Below are 14,518 nucleotides of genomic sequence, written 5' to 3' on the forward strand. Positions count from 1 at the left end.
TTTTTTTATTTCGAAAAAATTGTGACATTGCAGCGTTTCGTTTCAATTTGATACTTATTGAAGTGCTGTGGGATACACAATATTTCTTGTTTTTCTTTCTGGTGCGTAAACGAATAAATCAGAAGGTTTTTCGACGCGTGAGTAGGCCACATAGAGCTGTCCATATCAGAAGCATGAATTTTCTAATCCACACACTTGCAACCAATATCCTTATGCCTTGGTTGATAGTCATTGCGAAAGAGAATCACACCGGGAACTGTAAACGTTTAAATTTGAATGGCCTATATGTCGCGATCGTTGAGATACGTTCATCATTTTCTTGACTTGTGTATGCCAATTTTTAATACAAGAACGTGCGGTGACATTCCTGGCAAATCAAACGAATTCAACAATTCAGATTCCTGGGTAGATAGAGTTACGAACAATGAAATACTGAGAAGAATAGATAAAGAGAAGGAAGTTGAACTTACAATTAAAGAAAGAAAGCTACAGTATCTCGGACATGTGATGCGGGGCGAGAAGTATGGCATCCTGCGACTCATAATGCAAGGAAAGATAGATGGCAGAAGAAGCATCGGAAGAAGACGAATTTCATGGCTCAAGAACCTGAGAGAATGGTTTGGATGCAGCTCAAAACAACTATTTAGAGCTACTGCCTCAAAAATTAAAATAGCTATGATGATTGCCAACCTCCGTAGCGGAAAGGGCACCTGAAGAAGAAGAGTTGACAACTTCGTCTTAATTCACCACATTATCGATGGACTTATATGTTGTTGTTGCGCCGGGTATTCCATTCAAAATGATTAAGTTGATGGTATTAATATTGATGTTTTTTGCCTCTAATATAGAAAGCGTACTAAGCCACTGAATATTTTGGTTGTTCTGTGCAATGTTTAAGAAAACCTTTTGTACCAATTCGTCTATACTTTCTGTGATCTTACAGAAGTTTGCGGGCAAAGTGAAACATTGCGTAAATTCATTAATTTGCATTTGCCCATTGCCAGTATTCATTGTTTTGAAAAAATTTTAATAGGTGCATCCTGTTGTAGTTGTACACGCATGTTGGTTTTCCAAGTCAATATCTGTAAATGACGCCATAAAACTGATGATTCAAGACATGCATTACGTTCATCATCAGTTGCTGAAAGTGGTATAATCGGCAGTATATGTCGAAAATCACCAGACGATAAAATGAGTGCGCCATCGAAGATTCGTGCGTTGTTACTTTCAAATCTCGTAGTGTCCAACCAAGCGCTTTCAATGCTTTCTTGTAAGACATTTTACATTCGTCAAATATGATAATTTGACACGTTTGAAATATTTGTTCCGTTCCAGAATTTTGCTGATGTTGTAATTTGGTGCCTCAGTGTTTTGCAAATTTAATGGCAGTTTCAATGCTGAATGCGCTGTTTGACCACCATCCAAAAGAGTTGCCGCAATTCCAGATGATGCAATGGCCAATGCAATATTATTTTGTGATCGTATGGTTGTCGAAATCAGTAAACGAAAAAAATTCTTGCCTGTACCACCTGGATGTAATTGTGGCGGTATAAATAGGTATATTAAAAATTATTATGTACTAAAAACACAATATCTACAAGCTCTTAAATGAGTGTTAAAAAGAAATCAAAACTGATGACAAGAAAATTGGTCAAGTTAGTCCCTCTGCATCATCAAATATAAAAAAATTAATTGGTGATAATCCAGAAAAAATTTTATTATAAATAATAGCCTTCCCAAAAAATTCCTTCGGCGGTAGTGATCTTCTTAAAGAAGCTCATAACTTCACCCCCAAAATTAATTCCCTCCTTAAAGACCTTACACAATTATACCAAATTTTATCTAAGAGGTAGCTTAAAAAGCCCATTATAAGAGTAACGAAAAAACAAAAAATCACATTAGTTAGTACAAGATATATTATTTCTACTAAATAAATTAGTTTTTAAATTTAGTATTGTACATCTTCAACATATACCACATTTTATTTATCTACAAGAAACTAATTTTAAAACAACTAATATTCTCATTCTAAATTGTTTGAACGATACCATTTTATTAGGACGAATTGTATCAGACCTAGTGGAAGTGCATAAATATTCACGCCCGTTTAAATTTTTTCAACAATATACTTTGACAACGAATCTTATGGCAGTTGCTGTAGCTACATATTAGCCCATATGCTTACCATATGGTATTCTAACTTAAACAGTCGTTTATTCCCACAGGATACTTAAATGTTCATAATTGGAAAAGTAGTTAAAAATAGTCTTAACTGCATAAACTCATGTCTTCTTAACACGGGATCTACTACTTACTTCCATATTTCGTCTGGATCATATGCCACAGATCTTAGTAAACTGCACGTTATTTAACCTATCAAACAGCTGATAATCTCTTTGACAGCAATCAGTATTCTACAATAATTTCCAACAATTGTAGTGGAGCAGTCTTTACCAAAAGCTATTTGCGCCCAAATAAAGCTAACTTGCCAGGGTATTTAAAAGCCGTTGACACTCTCTTGTTCACTCATGTAATCCAATATCTATCTATCTATCTATCCGAGCTAATATCTGCCTTAGCTAACAACAGAAACATTGCCTCTGGGGCTTATTTCTAAAGCATTTCTCTAAATATGGTCTCAATAAATTCCTTACTTTATACCATATAATGTAGAGATCACATATATTTTCATCTCAATGAATATACTTCATGCTGAAAATTAAACTCTTGGTGAATCTACATACTATCCTAATAACTGAAAAATTACTGAAAACAACTTATTTCCCATAGGAGTCATTGCATATAAAATTGTCATGTTCCAAACACATAAATTTGTATTTATTTTACGAAAATATTTCGTAAATCTATTTTTCTTACGGTCGTGTTTTTTTTTGGGGGGGGGGGGGGAGGGAAGATATATTTGGTTGTTGTTCTTTTTCTTGAAAACCACAAATTTACCTAATTATTAGTTTCAAAGTTGTTGGTAATAAGATGATTGAAGCCCTCGTGCGCAAATTATTTTTGAAAGTAACGCAAAACCTAGATCTCGTAAAAATTTTCGTCTTACGATGGTCTTTTCTTCAGTATTATTTGCATAATAAACAACTTGACTGCTGATTCCAGCAACATTAAGACATGTATAAAAACGACCATTGGCCACCTTCTTGTAGTTCTTGCACAATTATATGTTGCACATAACTTGTCGACAACATCGACGCCGCCTTTGGTCTGATTATATGTTGTCAATATTTCAGGTTTGTGGAATCTGCGATTTCAGCATTTATTGTGTCGTCAAAATGCATACCATACTGAAAGCTAGAAGAACAACTTTCTTCTTCTTTATACAAAAAAAAACAAGACTACAATTTTCTCTAAAAGCAAAAATACTTGACCTTTCAGGGCGATTTCCATGTACAAATAAAGGAGGCTATTCTCTTTTATTTTTACGTAGAGTTCCTACAACGCTTGGTCTATAATTTTCCAACAGCTTTTTTAGTAAAAGTATAATCATAAAACAATAAGCTAGCGTAATATTTTTTCCTGAATTCAAAATTGGTTAAATAAGTCGCTCAACAACAGATGCTGATGTATCTACAAAACGGTCCTTCTGGCTGACGCCCAACGTAAACTTCTAAATTTCCATTATAGAACATCTTAGCATCGCTCAAAGCAAAAATGTTAATGCCATATTTGTTTGGCTTGATGGGTATATATTGTCGAAAAGAATATCGTCCCCTAGAGGCTTCTAATTTTTCGTCAATAGTTACAAATTCGGACAGGCTATGCCCAGCTTTGAAATTGTCAACGAACGAATCAAAAAACTGTCGAATTGCTGTTAGTTTTCAAATCAAACTTTTTTCTCTGCTTACGGTCAGTTTTCTTATCAAACCTGATAAATCTGAGAAGAAACTTAAATCGTTTCAGTGACATTGTGAGCCGAAATAGCTCAATTCCTTCACCGCTGCTTTCCCACAAGCCTTTTAAATTGACATGACTTACTTTATATGTTCCATCAATATACAAGTAGCCAATAAGAGCTCAAATCTCATCTATATTAGTAGGTCTAACATCTCTAGCGCTAGCATAGTCACTATGTATTTCATATACATATTTGAATTTGCCACTATTATATCCAGTATATTATCATTTAAAAAATCTCTAAATATCCTTAGTATTTTTTAAGTTTTTAGTTCCTCTTTTTGGTCCAGACAGCTGTTTGACAATATTTCCCTTAGCTCTCAGCCTTGTATTTGATCGGAGAAACATATTTCACTTTATACCGTCCTTTTCCATATAAACCATCTCACGTGTATTCTTCGGAGAATGGTCTTCATCCTGGTATCCCAATTCAGCTTCGTCTAGTTCTTGTTCTGATTTGCTTCCACTTCTTTCTTCCATCATATCTTGTTCGTCTGTACTTTCGTTGTTAACACTTTTCTTAGCTTCACTGTCTTCATCTAGACAGTCTTCCATTAGACTCTTTAGAATCATTTGTTCTTTCTCTGACTCGTTAAATTTTTGTTTAGTATACCTTGTATGCAAAAAAAATATATTACGTAGAAGGTTGCGAGCGGAGTGACAATCGGCAGACATGATGCTGTTAGAAATTATACTTATATTATGTTATTTCTAAAAATTTCTTTAAACACCACAGCATAACTAAGGAACTTTACTTATATTAACATATTTTCACAACGTACTCACCTTTTTTAGTGAAATAAAATTTCTGGAAAAAGTTGTAACACAAAAAGGCGCGCGTGGACTGACACTTCGCATTAATCAAAAACAAGGTATACGTTACCACTTCCAGCCGTACCTCCGTAATAATGATAAGTCGATCAATTCCGGAAGCTAGAAAAGGACAAATTAAGGCGAGTTATACAAGAAAGATACAAAAGTGCGGAGTCAGTGTCCGCGCGCGCCCACTGGTGGGTTAAACAGCAGAGACCAATTCAACAAGGCGATCAAATTTCTCGAGAAAAATCAACTAACCAAAATATAAATGTAAATATTTTTTTCAGATATTTTATTAGTAGTCATTTTTATATTTTTTGTACTATGTTTAACTAAATCTGTTTTCGGTAAATTTACGCCTGTAAAGATACTTTATTATTGCTCATCATTATCAAACAAAATAATAATCGTTTCGATTGTCAGCGATTTTCGATTTTACAACACAATAAAAATTTCTGCAAAAAAGGAGCGAACATCCGCAAGTTGGGAAAGAGAAAAATCACTGCAGTGCTGTATGAATTTATCTGAAATTTTCACGGTTTTTACCATCAGCGCTGAACTCAATGAGCGTATTCATTAACTTTATTTATTTTCTTTCCCATAAAAAAATCAGACCTTTATTATTGCTCAATTACGTTGTCTTGAATATTTACACTCAAAACAATAATTTCGTATGGTTTATTAACCTTGAATTTTTATCAAATTGTTCTCATATTTTACTAACCTTGGGAACAGATATATCACAGAAAAAATCCAAATTCTGGCGCTTTTTGTGTTAAGCTCATAAATTGTTGTTTCAGAAGAAAAACAACATTTTAATAAAACAATTGGCCACTCTATAAGAACCCGACGATTAATAGAAAATATGTAAATACATAAAATATACAATATTATTCATACATTGCATACAACAATTCATAACATCATAATACTAATTTACTCGGTTTTTGAATTATTATCTCACCAAAACCAAAGTAGTATTATCTATAACTTGAATATTTAGAATTTATGATTTAGTTACACTATCTAATTTAAATCTCAGTTTATTAAGTGAAACTAATCTAGGTGGGACTGTTCCAAAAGTTCTACCGAAATTTGGTTGTGTATATCGTATGTCTTCGAGGCGCTGGATGAGGTTGGATGCAGGAAACTTAATGCCTTACTTTTTTGCCAAACTCTCGCTTGGCATTCCGAAGTTATCTGACTACCTTCCACATAATGAAAATCAACATAACAATGAATATAGTCACTAGTCCGTGGTTAAGTGAGGCATCTACTGATGGTTGGCAATGGTTTTCTACGTGTGTTCTGATATGTCTTAGTCCAACTGCTCTGATTCAAGTACTATATTTGGCAATTCACCTCCCCAAATATCTATATTATGTCTGGGAATATTGATCTGTTTTATTATTGTCCTCTCCATAAGCTCTTTAATGGGGCTGACGGGAGTCTTTAAGTAACTTTCAATTGCTATTTCCAATCCGTTACTAGATGTGAGTAATGTTATGTTCCAAGTCTGAGCAACGCATTTTGGTGACAGCTTAAAAAATCTCGTTAGATTTATGATATGTTCAAATCGATAACCATCGCACATTATAGCTAAATTTATAGCGTATGGTGAAATGATTAGCCAGAAGTTTGGTGTGCTCATTTTCAATTCATTACTCTACTATATTGCAGGTGGTGTTGGGAGTTCTATTATATAATTCATTTAAGGCACAGTTTGGCTGGGTATCCATATTTATGATTGCCATAGAAATGCCAACATGCCAACTCTCCTTTGTTTAATTCTATACACCTTTCTTTATCTTCATATCTCACTTCAAAATAGTGTAAATTATTACAATCTGTTACGGAGAATTAAACATGAGTGCAGTTGCGGTTAGAGTGGATGCAATTATCCACACCCTTGGTTGAAAAGTGACAGCAGACGCGCAGAAAGAAGAAAAACATGAAGAAAACTATAGACTTTATTTTGAAAGTGAAAGTTCAATTTTTGTAATGAGTTTTTTTGTATTGTTTCAGTAAAAATAAAGTAGAAACTAGTGTATCAATTTTTACGCAAGCGAGTTATCCAAACAAGCGATCTTACCCCAACATAATCTACTGCTAGTAGATTCCTTGGGACTAACAACGAGCGAACAACGCCACTTATCACCGACAACGGAAGAGCTATGACTTTCACTAGGTTGTATCTAGTGTTGTTGTCAATTATTAGGAAATAGCCAAGAATGATGATGTCTCCTTCTTAATTTTGTTCAACCGTATTATTGGCTGCCTTTTTTATATTTACTCCTTGTGGAAGTAACTTTGTAGCATTCAAAATAATTAACTTTATTTGTCCGGGTTTTATAATATCTATGAAGTGTCCATGATTTTAATGAAAGTTTAATATTTTTTCGAATTTGTTCGTATATTCTCTTTTGCGAAATATAATTTTTGGGTACTATTTATTACTCCTTGCAAACTATCCTCCAATTAGGTAAAGAGAAATAAGAATAAGACTTACTTACAATCAAGTCTTGAGTATTAGTAAGTCTTATTCTTATTTTTGTTATCTACTTGAAATGGACTCACACTACATAGGCAACATATTCAAGATTATCCTCCAATTCTTGCGGGGTGAGTTGTTTCAGCAATACCTCTCTTTTTTTGCATTTGTCTGTAAATCTAATACAATGAGATAGTACTCGTTGCATTCTATTTATATCTGAAAATCTTTCGCAAATGTCACTGACCTTTAAGGTTGTATTTGCTATTATTTCTATTTTCCTTTTCTCTTCGTCGGTATCCAGTCTCTCTGGCATTGGAAACCTAATATTTGTTTGTGTTAGCCAGATTGGTGCATTTCACCATAGGTCCATCTTCACTAATTCTTTCGCTTTTATTCCTCTAGATAAATAATCTGCTGGGTTTTTTTTTGTATCTAAGTAGCAATGCTGCACACAATTCTAACCTCGGCAGTGTTGTTAAATCTTTAACTGGTGCAACCTTTGTTTTGGCTTTTCCCTGAATTACCTAGTTAGATTATTCCACCTAGGTATTACTATCTCTTCGAGGTGTTGTAGCTGTTAGTAATACTCAATCCATCGTTTCTGATCAGAATTCTCCAATTCTTTGCCCCAATTTATTCCTTTTGTCTACAAATCTTGTATGAATATGTTGAATTGCATTATCACTGGAGGAATCCATCTTAAAAGGTCATATATTTTTGCTATTTCCGATAACACCAGCGTCTTTGTTATTTTGTTATATTTGGTTATATTGATTTTAAATGTAATGATATCTTCAACCGGTGACCAGTGGATCCCTAGGGTTTTATGCATATCTTCCTTGTCTAATGCTTTTAGATCGACTTCTTTCAGTTTCTCGGGTATGATTTCTATTAAATCTTGACTGTTATTAAGCCATTTCTTTAATACAAAACCCCTTTTCTTAAATATTTCTGTTAACTCTGTTTGAGCTTGATGAGCTTCATCAAACGTTTCTTATCCGGCTCAAAGGACCAATGGACAAATTCGGATATAATTATAATTGTTTGTAATTCCCTGTGCCTGATTCTTCTGATCGACGATAATAAAATAAACTGTTGAAGTCGTGGAGTAACATATAGTTTTATTGGCAGCTACTGAATTATTACACTATAGTTGTTGTTGAGGTTAAAATTTATAATAGACTGCGTCCCAAACTAGACTCGAAGCTATATTTATAATCTCTCCAAAATGCTACGATTGGTCAAGTGTATTGTCCTCTGCATAAAACAAAAACCTTTGACTTTTGAAAGCTGTCAAATATAATTTGAACCAAGGAAATGATTTCAGGCATTTCCTCGATACATATTAGGCAATCTATAGTTGAAACAAACAACAAATTGAACAAACTGTAATAAGGCTACTAATCCATTATGTTTCACAATTATTCACGGTGAAACTATACAAATTCAGGAAATTAAGATTATTGTGAGATTATAAATTAATGGACTAATTTGTGATTGAACAACAATTAAGCGGTAAGACCTGAATACAGTGAATTATTTATTTATCTATTTACATCACAAAATTTTGTTTGATATAAGAGTTTTTAATTTGAAAGCAAATTATATTTATACTTCCTACGTTATAGGTACACCCCAACGTAAGGTCATAAATCAATGACGAATAATTTTCATCTCTTAAATGTGCAGTAATTTTAATAAACGAGTAATATGAGTAGTTATTTGCGTAAATTGTTTAATTATAATAGTATATTACTTTATGAGGAGAAGCATAACTTTTCTTGACGTGCCCGATATTACACGCCGAACGAATTGAGGCGCGTAATTGAGGGCAAGTCAAGAAAAGTCGCTTCTTTGCCGAATAAAGTATACTATTTTTTCTTCAAACGTAGCAATTTTCAACCATAAATAGTACAATTCATACGCTATTTTTACTCGAAATTAACTGTGACAACTATCAAAGTCGTCTAGATGTTAGAAATTAAAATAATTAAGTCGTCGGTGGGATTTGCGTCTCCCTGGTTACAGTTGTTTGACAGTTGTTTGCAATTATTAAAGACAGCTTATTGTTGTTCGCAAGCCGCCAACATCGGGAATGATTGCTGAAAGTTGTTCTCGACCATCAGTATCATCAACAATTACCAATGCGTATCAAGAGTCGGGAACATTTTTGCACGGTTTCAATTTTGAAAATGCCTCATTAACTAATTGTACTTTTAATATTACTATAAATAAAAATGATGTTTAATTGTTGTTAATGACATTTTTATTGTTGCTTTGTGACATGTTTCATATTGTTGCCATGACAACATTTTTCCCTCCGCCGTAAAGAAATGGGACAAAAAAGTGCTGCCGGCGGAGACATCAAACTTTGACAGGAGGAAGTTAGATAAGTAATGTCATCATTATTTGACGTTTAAAGAAAAAAAGTTTTTAATTGACATAATATCTCATTAGTTCAGTTAAGATTTACAGTTTTGTCATTTATTCTGTCGTTTTTTGTGTTAATTTTTCTCTTATGATAACACTCTTAGGTTTTCCGGTATATTCTTTTTTTTTCGTGGAAAGTTAAACCTCTTACGTCTTCGTCTATATGAGCGTCTACATAAAGCTTCAATTTTGAAGTTAATTATTATTAAAGCTCTAGCTTTTTCCAAGTAATTAATTCTTTTTTAATGCCCTAATTGGATTATAATTTAGTTTTCGTTGCAGTATTTTACTTTGACCTTACTATACACTGACACATTTTAAAAATTATTTGCACATCTTGCTCGTTCCAATATGCCACCTCGACACGAGTTACCTAAGCGCAGTTGAATTTATATCCCTCACATTTTCATGCACACCAATCTACCACGTTTTTGCAAACGCAGCGTGCAGACTCAGTAAACAAACAAAATAAACGTAACATCTATAAATCTTATCAACTTTGAGTGCAGTTGTCTACTCCCTTACATAAGAGTGACGTTTTATTGGGTAAGTAAATGGTGAACGGCGAACGGTGAACGGTGAACGGTGGAAGGAAGGATAGGCAGAGAGGACGAAGGATTTAGACGGGATCCAAAAAGTCTATTTATTATTAATGGCGGTTATTACGGATGGACGGCTGTAATGTAATTAACTCCGAAGTACAATTTTGACGCGGGACTTTAAGCAGGCATCAATTAGAATCTATGGCTGCTGAGCTTTAAATACAGGGAGACTCATTTTTACGATATTTAGATGTGCACTAGTTCAAATGAAAAATATCGATAATACAATCACTGAGTATTTTCGCAATGACATGCGAAAGGTTTATGTTTTTTGGTATGGATCAAAATATTATGTGACATATAATTACAAAGTTTGATAAATTCTGTTTTACGTATACATTTTCACGTTCTAGCAATAATTATTTTATTTCTTAATTAAAATGAAGCAATGAACCTTGGAAAATCGGCGCAAACATTAATTAAACAAACGATTATATCAAAGAAATTAGAGTTAGAATAGAAAGGGCTAAAAGTGCTTTCAATAGTATAAAACAAATATTATGTTGTAGAGACCTCAGCCTAAATCTTAAAAAACGCGTACTAAACTGTTATGTATTTTCTATTCCTTTGTATGGTGTGGAGACATGGACTTTAAATAAACAATTTCTTAATAAATTGGAAGCATTTGAAATGTGGACATATCGAAAAATGCTGAAAATCTCCTGGACAGACAGAATAACCAATGAAAAAGTACTAAGAAGATTATAGAACAGCAGGGAGATACTTAATTAGATCTCCCTGCTATCAGAATAAGAAAACTACAATATCTGGGTCATATAATACATAGTGACAGATATGAATTCCTAAAACTGATAATGCAGGGAAAGATTCAAGGAAAGCGCACCAGAGGTAAAAGAAGAATGTCCTGGCTGAGAAACCTCAGAAAATGGTTTGGATGCAGCTCAACTGAACTCTTTCGGGCTGTACTGTCAAAAGTTAGAATAGCAGTGGTGATTGCCAACCTTCGTCGCGGAAAAGGCATGTAAAGAAGAAGGCCATATTATGAGAAATGAGCACAGATATGGCTTATTTCAACTCATTCTTTAGGGCTAGGTATTTGGAAAGACGGGACCAGGGAAAAGAAGAATATCTTGGCTTTAAAACCTAAAAAAGTGGTTCAATATGTCTACAACCGGACTATTCCGAATAGCTGCAAGTAAAGTTAGGATAACTATGCTGATCGCCAATATCCGGAACGGATAGGCATCGTAAGAAGAAGAAAGCCTCGACAACTAAGGTCATTGGCATGGTATAGTTGATTTATTCTTAGAAATAACACAACAGGTATTACATTTTATTAAAAGGATTATTGTCTTTGAGAAACTGTAGTACTTTTGTGTATTCTGTTAGATATTTTAGAATATCTTTAATCGATATCTTTAAGTTATTGCATGACTGGTGTACTGTTCGCAGTCCGTTAATATATGGTTAGTAAGACTTGGCCGAGGTTAGTAAGACTTGGATGGGTCATTTTAGGTTGAATTCTGCATAGGGCTGTATCACAGTAAGTTATTTCAATGAGCTTGCCAAGATTCTAGGATTGAGTTTTTAAAATTGGAAATGAATTTAAAGGCTTGGAGGATGCTAAATAGCTCTCCTGTTTGAATGTTGCATGATGAACTTATAAGACCTTTTATAGTAGTAACTGCTCATCCTACTCAGCAAGAATCTTTGGAAGGATCAGTGTAAAGAACTAAATCAAAAGGTGCTTTGTCTAGTATTTCTAGGAAGGCTTTCTTTATAGGGATGTGCCGTATTTGTTGTAAATGCTGAGAAAAGTGTTAAATAGAGGGCGGTGTTTGGCTCAGGGAGGGGTGATTGGAGAAGGGATGGGCAGGGTGAGGAGTAGGTCAATGTTCTTTAAAAGACTGGCAAGTAATTGCGGAAATGGATCTATAGCTATACAAAAATTATTTAGATAGTAAAATGATAAATGGGGTTGGAAGGATTACCTAATGTAGTGGTAGCATATCATATAAGCAGATATTGTCTTCTAAGGGATAGAGTGAGCTCGTTATTTTCGCAGTTAAGACTTTCCTGCTGGCTGGAGCAAAAAGCTCCGAGGAGAAACAAGGATTTATAATATAAGGGGTACTTTAAAGTGTCTAGAGAAACGTGTGTAAACGATAAGGGAGAAAATGGGTTTAGGTGATAAGTAAAACTAAAAAATTTCAGAATAAACTTTTTGTTCGTAAACCTATCTGAAATTCTAATCAACAATGTCGATTACTGCAGTAATGTCTAGAGTGACATTTATTTATTATATTTATAATTTCCATGTATTCTGAATGTTTACTGATTTTTCGTTTTAGTTTTGTTTATTTGCTTCCTCAGATTTTCAAAATACTAACAATGTTATCGAGAATTTTTTAAAGAAATATCAGAGCTTTAATTTAAAATCCGAAAAAGCAATATTACCCAAAGGGGCTGTAAATCGGTAAGTACCGTTTTAGGTTATTACATTTATACACGCCGGTTGCTGCGAAGTGTCAACTAGTGGGGCAATTTGCCTACTCAGTAGTCCAGCTAAATTAGACAAAATGTAGCGAAAAATAATAAAAATTGATATTCTTGTTGTGATCATAATGTAATTTATAATAAAATATAGAACGTCTTACATTTAACGGAATTATTGTATGTATAATTATCGTCTTGTGTTTTCAAGAAACTTAGAATTATACAATTGTTATTGTTTTTCTTATAAATGCTTGATTTCTTTTATCCTAGTTTAATTATTTTTTTTGCATTATGTTTCTGGTATGCAGTCATCCAAATTTGTTTTTATTTAAGACATTTTTATATAGCGAAGCTAAGAAATTAAACAGAAGGAGCATAGAGAACATCTTATTGTGAACTTCATATAAAGTGCCAATGTAGTTTACTGATGATATTCAAATATTGTGCGTTAATCATGATCAATTTGAGGATCTTAAAAGCGTTCGACATAAGTGTTATCTAGGAGTTAAATGCCTTCTACATTCTACTGATGACATTTAGATACTGTGCGTTGATCATGATCAATTTGAGGATCTTACAAGTGTTCGACTAATAGAACTGATAAAAGAATCTCTAAAAGTAGAAAGTAGAATCCGGATACAAAATGAATTAACGGAAACAATAGATGTGAAAAAGGGACTACGCCAGGGAGACGCTCTATCATGCATCTTGTTCAACATCGTACTCGAGAAAATACTGAGGGACACAACAGTCAATACACGAGGAACAATCATTAATAAAAGCGTGCAAATACTAGCATTTGCAGATGATGTTGACATAATCGCAAGATCAAGAAGAGAAATGATAGAGGCATACAACCAAATAGAACGAGCTGCACAAAATAGTGGTCTTAAAATCAATCAGACCAAAACAAAATATATGCAGGTAAGTAAAAACGCAGAAATAAGGCAGCCACAAAATATAAAAATAGGAGAATACAACATAGAGGGGGTAAAAAACTTTATATACTTGGGATACCTAGTCACGTCTGATAATAACGTTACGGAGGAAGTGAAGAGGTGAATATTTATTGCAAATAAATGTTACCATGGCTTAATTAGACACCTAAGATCAGATAACGTCGCAAGAAAGACACAATGCCAAATATGTAAAACCCTTATAAGACCGGTACTCACATATGGCTCAGAAACCTGGACACTCACTAAAATAGAGGAAACGTTGTTAGCCACCTTCGAAAGAAAAATCTTGCGACACATATATAAAGGCACAAAAGAAAACGGAATATGGCGAAGACGATACAACTCTGAACTATACAAAATATACCAGGATCCGGATATTATAACATTCATTAAAATAGGATGGCTGCGTTGGATAGGACATGTAGAAAGAATGGAAAAAGGCGAAATACCAAACAAAATATTCGAACAGATGCCAGTAGGAAAAAGAACAAGAGGAAGACCGAAACTGAGATACTTAGAACTAATAGAAAATGATATAACAACCTTAAAAATTAAAAACTGGAGAAAAAAAGCACGAAACAGATCAGAATGGAGAAGAATCCTGGAACAGGCCAAGACCCAAAAAGGGTTGTCGAGCCAGTGATGATGATGATGATGATGACAAGTGTTCGACATAAATATTATCTAGGAGTTAAATTGTTTCTACATTGGTATTAATGAAAAAATTTGTCTAGTTTTTTTCGCATATTCTTGAATGATGTCATCTACCCATTTAACGGACAAATCATTATAAAAATTTTCATGTGTTACGTAGCCATAAGCTTTTTTAATCGATAGAAATA

The sequence above is a fragment of the Diabrotica undecimpunctata genome, chromosome 3 (assembly GCF_040954645.1).
Source record: "Diabrotica undecimpunctata isolate CICGRU chromosome 3, icDiaUnde3, whole genome shotgun sequence".
Classification (NCBI taxonomy): domain Eukaryota; kingdom Metazoa; phylum Arthropoda; class Insecta; order Coleoptera; family Chrysomelidae; genus Diabrotica; species Diabrotica undecimpunctata.